Source organism: Mus caroli, chromosome 9 (genome assembly GCF_900094665.2).
Source record: "Mus caroli chromosome 9, CAROLI_EIJ_v1.1, whole genome shotgun sequence".
NCBI lineage: Eukaryota > Metazoa > Chordata > Mammalia > Rodentia > Muridae > Mus > Mus caroli.
Window position 1 is genome coordinate 12,835,294 of NC_034578.1, and position 8,442 is coordinate 12,843,735.

The following is an 8,442-nucleotide window of genomic DNA, read 5'->3' on the forward strand; positions in this document are numbered from 1 at the left end:
GGTAGGGAAGTGGGGGGCGCTATGGGGGACTTTTGGGATAGCATTGGAAATGTAACTGAGGACAATATGTAATAAAAATATTAAAAATTAAAAAAAAATAAATATAAGCTGAAAAGCCAGTAAAAAAAAAAAAAAGAAATGAGGCTATTTGGAGCTCAGAAGCTCTGGATACTCTTTTTTTTTTTTTTTTTTGTACATTTCCTGTGATGTCTCCTGTGAACTCAATCATCTTTTGTAAAGTAGATATAACAAAGCAGTAGTTAGATGGGAAGGGAACTATGTACTTCATTTATGATTCCTAATTTTGAAACTTAGAACCTCATTCAGGACATTATTGAATTTGTCTATCACCATCTCATTGAAAATTCAACTCATGCTGCAGACAACTCAGTGAATTATTTGCCTCTTTGCCTGAATGGTTGGTGAGACTGTAAAAAGACTCTTGAGGGGATCAGATACTTTACAATGATTTGAGATCCTTGATGCAGGATGTAATTCTTTTGCAATATCTCTATGAGATCAAATAGGAACTGTTTTCTGAGCCTCAAGCTCAGTAGAACTGAGCGTGCACAGGTGAGATGAAGGCTTCAAACCAATTCACCTCCTCCTTCCCACTTCTGCAGCTCACTTGTCCTATTTGTGACTCCTAGCAGAAAGTTTAGCCACAAAGCATAAAACAGGACTTATTCTAGAGTTCTCTTAATTAACAATTTATATAATGCATGCTTAGGAAATTGAGAAGTAATTATACGTTTTAGAAAGATGCCCTTTTGTTTATATTGACTAAATATTTTTGCACACTATATACTTCAGCACACTCAATTCTACAGGAAGAGGAAACAGTGATATTTGGATCAGGGGACTGGATAACAAAAGCACCCATGAGAACAAAGTATTTCACCCATAGAAATGTGCAACTGTCCTCTGAATGTACCATCCCTTTTCATCTGTAAAATGGGATGTTTGAAAAGAAAGACACAGATCTTTTTTCTAGTTCTAACTTTTCTCTAATGTTAAATGGTTCTTCTATTTCTGTTATTGAACACTTGGTGAATTTTCTCTTTGTGTTACTAGATTAACTCTATTTAACATATCCTTGCTCATTTGAAGTTTTCCTTCATCAAATGGATCTGCATCATTTGTCTGCAAGTTATTAAGCACCAATTCTAGTTTGAAAGTGCCAATTTAAAAAAATTCCTATTAATTAATTTTCATTTTCTCAATGTATTATTAAAAATTAAGCCAATGTTTCAAATGCTAATAAACCCAAAATATGTATACAGATTTTGTAGCTACATATCTACCCAAATTATTTAGCATATGATTTCTGTGTCTGCCCATAAAACAGAATTTATCCTTGCATGATGAATTTCTATAACATTAAAGAAAATACACTTTTATGAAGAAAAGGCTGTCCACATCTGAATTGCCTGATAGAAGGGGAACACTTGAGGTATGCCCTGTAACTCATGAGCCATCCCAGTGAGGCACATGTGTTGGAATTGTGATGCAATTTTATGTGTAAACATTCTAGATAATAAGACTTTACTAAAGTGATGAAGTAGGTGTCATAGCAACAGAGGTATCCCAAGACAGGATGCATAAGTGAGATGAGAACACCCCAACATGATGAACAATGGAGATTCTAACTTTACAGATGTGAATTTAAACCCTAAAGCACTATAAGAAACAATATAATAAACAAAAGTAAGAAAGAAAGCATATACTCAGTGTACTGGCTAGTTTTGTGTCAACTTGACACAGCTGGAGTTATCACAGAGAAAGGACCTTCAGTTGAGGAAATGCCTCCATGAGATCCAGCTGTAAGGCATTTTCTCAATTAGTGATCAAGGGGGAAAGGCCCCTTGTGGGTGGGACCATCTCTGGGCTGGTAGTCTTAGTTCTAAAAGAGAGCAGGCTAAACAAGCCACTAAGGAACATCCCTCCATGGCCTCTGCATCAGCTCCTGCTTCCTAACCTGCTTGAGTTCCAGTCCTGACTTCCTTTGGTGATTAACAGCAATGTGGGAAATGTAAGCCAAATAAATCCTTTCCTTCCCAACTTGCTTCTTGGTCATGATGTTTGTGCAGGAATAGAAACCCTGACTAAGATACTCAGAAACCATAGAATTCCAAGTCAAATGTGGTGTTTTATCCCTATAATTCCTGTTCTCAGGAGGTTGGGCATAAGGATTACTGGAATTTCTAGTTAACCTGGGTTACGCAGGGAGACCCTATGTATTAAAAACAAAACAAAACAAACAAACAGACAACAAAAACATTAAAACAACAACAAAGTAACTTGAATATAGTAAACTTTAGAATTGACCATTTAAAATAATTTTCTATGCAAAGAAAAGTCCCATAGAAAGGAGAAAATAGTAAGGATATATTCATGATATCCATATAAAGCAAAGAATTCCAGGAAACAATAGAAAGATACTTTAAAAGTGATTAAAAAGCCATTTCAACACTGAAATCTATCTTCATCAAAACTGTATTTCAGAAATGAAAGCAAAATAAAAACATTTTTGGGACAACAGAATCTGACAGAATCTATGGCTGGCAGGCTTGAATATATAAAAAAAAAAATGTTAAAGGAAGTTCTACAGACAGAAGGAAAACAATACCAGATGGAAACAACCTGTAGGTAAGCATACAAAGCAGCAGAAAGCAGATAGATCCTGTGCCTTCTTCCCTGGGTTCCTATGTAAGATAACTGACTACTTATGGCACCCAATACTCATCAATTATGGGACTTATAACATGATTTTATCTCTTTTAAACTTATCAGGACTTAAAAGTTTTCTAGCTTTCAGGTCTCATAATTTTCACATATTCAAAGCTCTGTTATGAGCCTCAGTTAAATTAATTGTTTTTCTTGAGCTACCATCATATTCATTAGAAAGTTTGTGATCATGTGTATTTATGTTTTATTTTGTAAAATATTGGCCTAATTGAGAATCAAGCTATTTTGCTTTCTTGCTCTTATTTTATCATTTGTTTACCTGGAATTTATTTATAGATCCATAGCTAATGTTACACCATGTGACAAAGAAAATCAAAAGTGTAAAATATGTTTCTCTTCTTTCTCCATATGCCTTACTATTTTAGTGTATCTTATTGCATTTGCATTATATAGATATATTTTTTAAATTTAAATTTTCCTGTCACTTGTTTTCTTGATCACAGCATTCTGACTGGGATAAGATAAAATCTAAAGTAATTTGAATTTGCATTTCCCTAAGGATTTTCTAAATGCCTACTGTGTTTTGATCAGTTAGTTTATCCCTCCCTCTCCCCTTCCTCCATCCCACATTCTCGAAATTCATGACCTCTTCTGTAGTTATTATTGTTTTATATATTGTTTCCTACGTCCACTAATGTTTCTCCAGTGTTCATGAGTTTAGAGCTGACTGTTTGGGATTCCCTGGGGAAGACTGTTTCTTCCTCTTTTAATAGTTATTGATTTCCTTCTTCTAGGTGTTGAACTTGTGAAATTTATCACACCTGCTATAGAGAATGATTAATGTTAACAATTGTATTAAAACTTCTAGTGTGTGTGTGTGTATGCGCGCGCACGCGCACTTAAGTACAGGTTTCAAGAGAGGCCAGAAGCTTTTCTGGAGCTGAAGGTACAAGTAGTTGTGAGCCACTCAGTGTGGGCATTGGAAAATGAACTATGGTCCTCTACAAGAGCACCATGTGCTTTTAACTGCTGAACCATCTCTTCAAACCAAACAACCTTATTTTTATAGTATTTTGTAGATTATTTAGTAAGTTTTATTAATTTAGAATCTCTAAAGGTTCTCACATTTTCAGTTACTCCAACATGTATTTATAAATCTTCAATTCTCTTTTAAAAGGACATGATCCTACAAAAGTTTTTACTCTAATGGATGTTTGACAAATTCTATCCTAGTTTAATGAGAAATTCTGTCAAAAGGAAACATAAATTAGTTTTTTTCATTTTACATAAGTGACAGCACAACTTTCTACTAGGTATCTTTGACAAGACAAAGGGTTGTTAAGAAAAGCTTCTGAAAAAACTTAGAGAGGAAACAGCCATGATATGTGGATCTCAGTGGTTTACCAGGATTAAACCATGCATGCTGGCATTCTGTTCTTTTGTATGATGGGTGTATGCAATCATGATTAGATTTCAGCATGATGTCAGAGTCACCTTTGTGATTAGGTAGGACATACCAGGATGATTTAGTACAAGTAAAGTAACTTGGTTGGGAAGATGGCTCAAGGGTGAAGGAGCTTGCTGTGTAAGCATGAGTATCAGGGCTCAGATTCTTAGAAACTCATAAATGTTGCGTGGGCATGGCAACTGACTTGTAATTCTGTCCTCGAAATTCAGAGCCAGGAAATCTTCAGAGCAAACTGATTAGCATGACTAGCCATATCATCAAGCTCTGCATTTGATTGAGAGATCATATCATAATAAGGTAGAGAATGATAGAGGATTATTCTGCATATCACCTTGTGCTTCCACTTACAGTATTCACACAGGTGTATGAAGGTGAGTATACACACACACACACACACATACACACACACACACACACATACACATACACACACACATACACACACACACTCAGAAAGAGACAGAGACAGAGAAAAATGTCTATTCATGAAAAATATGCATATAAATGGACACCTTTTATACATACCAACACTTGTTTAAAAAAAGTTCACAATGGTTCAAGGACTAGTGTAGGCTTGAATTTTTCAAAACCTACTCTAAGTGTAGTTCTTTAATGCTTCAATCTCCCATTTTAGCCCACCTAGCAGTCATAGGGGAAAAGAAAGGTTAATAGGAAATGGGGGATACGGACCTGTTTAGAAGTAGTTCTTTGGTACAATTACACTCTCTGCTGTCAGGGTATCAGCAGTCCAATGTGAAATACCAAACAGGAACCAGCAGTGGCAGCTTCTGCCAGTTAGCACAAATCTACAGAAGTGGCATACCATACCGCCAGAAGTTCTTTGGAGTGTTTATTTATTTTTTCTACAAAGTCACAACAAACAAAGATTAGCAACAAAAGCAAGGTAAACCAATGCAAGAGTGTCATCAGCGAAGGCCAGTGTCAGTAAAGCCCAGTGAAGACCATCAAAGATTTGCAAGGTGAACCAATGCAAGAACGTCATCTGTCCACTATCTGTTGCATTATACTTATATTCTTTCCAAACATCATGTGTTTTCTCAATCATCTGCCTGAGCAACACATCACATGACTTTTCACCTGGCAGCTTTCAGAAAAACACATGGGTGTTCACAGAAAATCATCCTTTCCCACGTCTGCTTCAGTCAAATATCTTCTCATATGACAGTTTTCAGAAAAACATCACATAACACAACTAAGTCTCTCATGAAACCAGAAAATTCCATTTCATAGGAGTCATGCAATGTGTGGGGCCATCAGTAAATAAATATTAGTCTTTCCTTCTTAGTCCCAGATTCCAGGAAGATGATTCTGAGTCTAATTACTTATTTTTAAATGCTTTGGTCATAAAATTTGGCTCATTCACTGGCCAACCTGTAACTTATTTAACCCATTTAAACTATTCTATGTCTACTATGTGGTTAGTTACCTCTTCTTTCGTCCCAACCAACTTCTTTCATGTGTCTTCTGCACCGATCTCTCAGTGTCTCCCTGAGTTCATCTACCGTCTTGTTTACATCTGTCTCATCAGTCTGTCTTCTCAGTCCTTCTCCTTAGGCCATTTCCCGTCTTGTCTCTCGCAGCTCTCTTCATGACTTTCCTTTATCTTTAATATTTCTCAGACTCCTCTGTCTTTCTACTGATGTCCCATCTTCTATTTCCTGCCTCAGCACATTGGCCATCAGTATTTTTATTGAGAAGTGATATTTATAAGAGATTCTCTTTGCATCCTAGATGTACAATGCTGATTCTAATCAGGATAACAATATTTTGGGACACAATTGGCTTTCCTTTCTATATGTGTATTTAGGGTGTATGTGTGCATATATGCATGTATTATTATGTATTATTTTCTTCTTTTTTCTATATTATGGTTTAAAGAATAGTATATTCACTGGAATTTTAGCTGAACAGTAAGAAGAGTGTTTTGAATATTGAGTTTCAGATTTTTATTCATATTCAAATGGCCCTGAAATGACTATAGGTTAACATTCAAAATAAACAAAGATATATGAAGAAATATGAGTTTATGTTACTGGTTTCCTAATGAGAGCACCATGATAGGAAACTGTGATATGTAAGAAGATTAAATGATTTTCATGATTATAACATGTTAATTGATAAAATAATTGAATAAAGCAGAATATTTATAATAATTATGAAAGTAAATATGCATTTTTGTCTGAGATATTGGTAAAATTCTTTTTCTGTTTATCAGCAAATCTCATGCCCATCATTAATTTAATTTATTTTTATGACTAAAGTATTTTGTTAAATTGTGTAGTTCAAAATGGCTTTGTAGGAAATTCTAAAAGGTAAATGAGTGTTTTCAATAAATGAATATGGCATTAACAGCAATAATTTCATTCTTTTTAGAATGCAAGTAAAAATACATTGTTTCTAATATGCTGTCTGAAAAGTTTGTAAAATATTCTTCAATGATGACTACAATGTGGCACTTTCATGAGAAGTCTCAGGATTATTAATTATAGGTTCATTATTTAATCATGAAAGACAACAACTCAAACTTTTTTTTTTGTTTTGTTTTTTTTTTTGTTTTGTTTTTCGAGACAGGGTTTCTCTGTGTAGCCCTGGCTGTCCTGGCACTCACTTTGTAGATCAGGCTGGCCTCGAACTCAGAAATCCGCCTGCCTCTGCCTCCCGAGTGCTGGGATTAAAGGCGTGCGCCACCACGCCCGGCTAACAACTCAACTTTAAGAAACATAATGAACTTTACATTATATAATGTGACATAAAATTCTTTGGGATGTATGTATGTTTTATCCTTGTCTATTTATTCATCTTTGTAGAGAGGAATCAAGTAATACTATAAACTTGATTATATTTTAAAAATAATCTTCAACAACTCCATATCAACTTACTTTTCCTTTCAGAAGATGTTTGGTTTTGACCACACAGACTTTTAAATGTTTTATTTACAAGTAGTTAAAAACAAGCTACATGTAGCCACCATACAGAATAATTTTAAACTTATTTTGTTGTGTAAAAATGTCTGCTTAGAGAGGTTAACTTGCCAATGGAGCCATAAGTGCTAAGAAACGGGGTACTCAAATCTGACAGACCCTCTTTCTGGATTTACTTCCTTCTTTTTCTGATTGTGATGGAAGCCCAGAATGCATACAGTTTACAAACAGATAATAAAAGAGCTGTGAAAGCAGCAAGCTATTCAGTCCCTCTTGGAGTTTTACAGTTGGCTGAGAACTAGAGTTTAAGAACCCATATTCCAGCACACCCAAGGCACAAGGGATGGGGTGAACATTGGAAAAATTTTTTAAACTATAAAAATATTTTTATTAGGTATTTTCTTCATTTACATTTCCAGTGCTATCCCAAAAGTCCCCCATACCCTCACCCGCCCCACTCCCCTACCCACCCACTCCTTGGCTTTGGCGTTCCCCTGTACTGAGGCATATAAAGTTTGCACGACCAATGGGCCTCTTTTTCCACTGATGGCCGACTAGGCCACCTTCTGATACATATGCAGCTAGAGACACGAGCTCTGGGAGGTACTGGTTAGTTCATGTTGTTGTTCCACCTATAGGATTGCAGATCCCTTTAGATCCTTGGGTGCTTTCTCTATGGGCCCTGTGATCCATCTAATAGCTGACTGTGAGCATCCATGTGTCATAGGTATTAGGTTTCAAATGGGAGTTGGGGGTTTGGAGTTGCTGAGATGAACATTTAATGTATGAACCATCTAACACGAAGTAGAACTGGCTACTAGGTTCTCCCAGTATCCCTCGGTTCCTACCTTTTGCAAGATATGGGTAGCACTGTCCAACCAGGGACTGGGATGCCCTTCCCCATGATACTCTTCCCTATACAACCCAGACATTTTAGTTACCTGCCCCCATTGTACTTTTGGCTTCCTGCCTGCTGCAACTTGTTCCCTTCTAAGCACCCCCACCTCCACCCCCACTAAGATGCCTCACCAAGACGGCTCAGGGTCATGACCACTCTGTACTGTTCCAGATGTATCTACCTCTGGGTATCTTTCCTATTTTAGCTACAATAAACCTTCTCCACCATATCCAGCAGCTTTCCTTTGCTTTCCTTTCCTTTCCTTTGCTTTCCTTTCCTTTCCTTTGCTTTCCTTTCCTTTCCTTTCCTTTCCTTTGCTTTCCTTTCCTTTCCTTTGCTTTCCTTTCCTTTGCTTTCCTTTCCTTTGCTTTCCTTTCCTTTCCTTTCCTTTCCTTTCCTTTCCTTTCCTTTCCTTTCCTTTCCTTTCCTTTCCTTTCCTTTCCTTT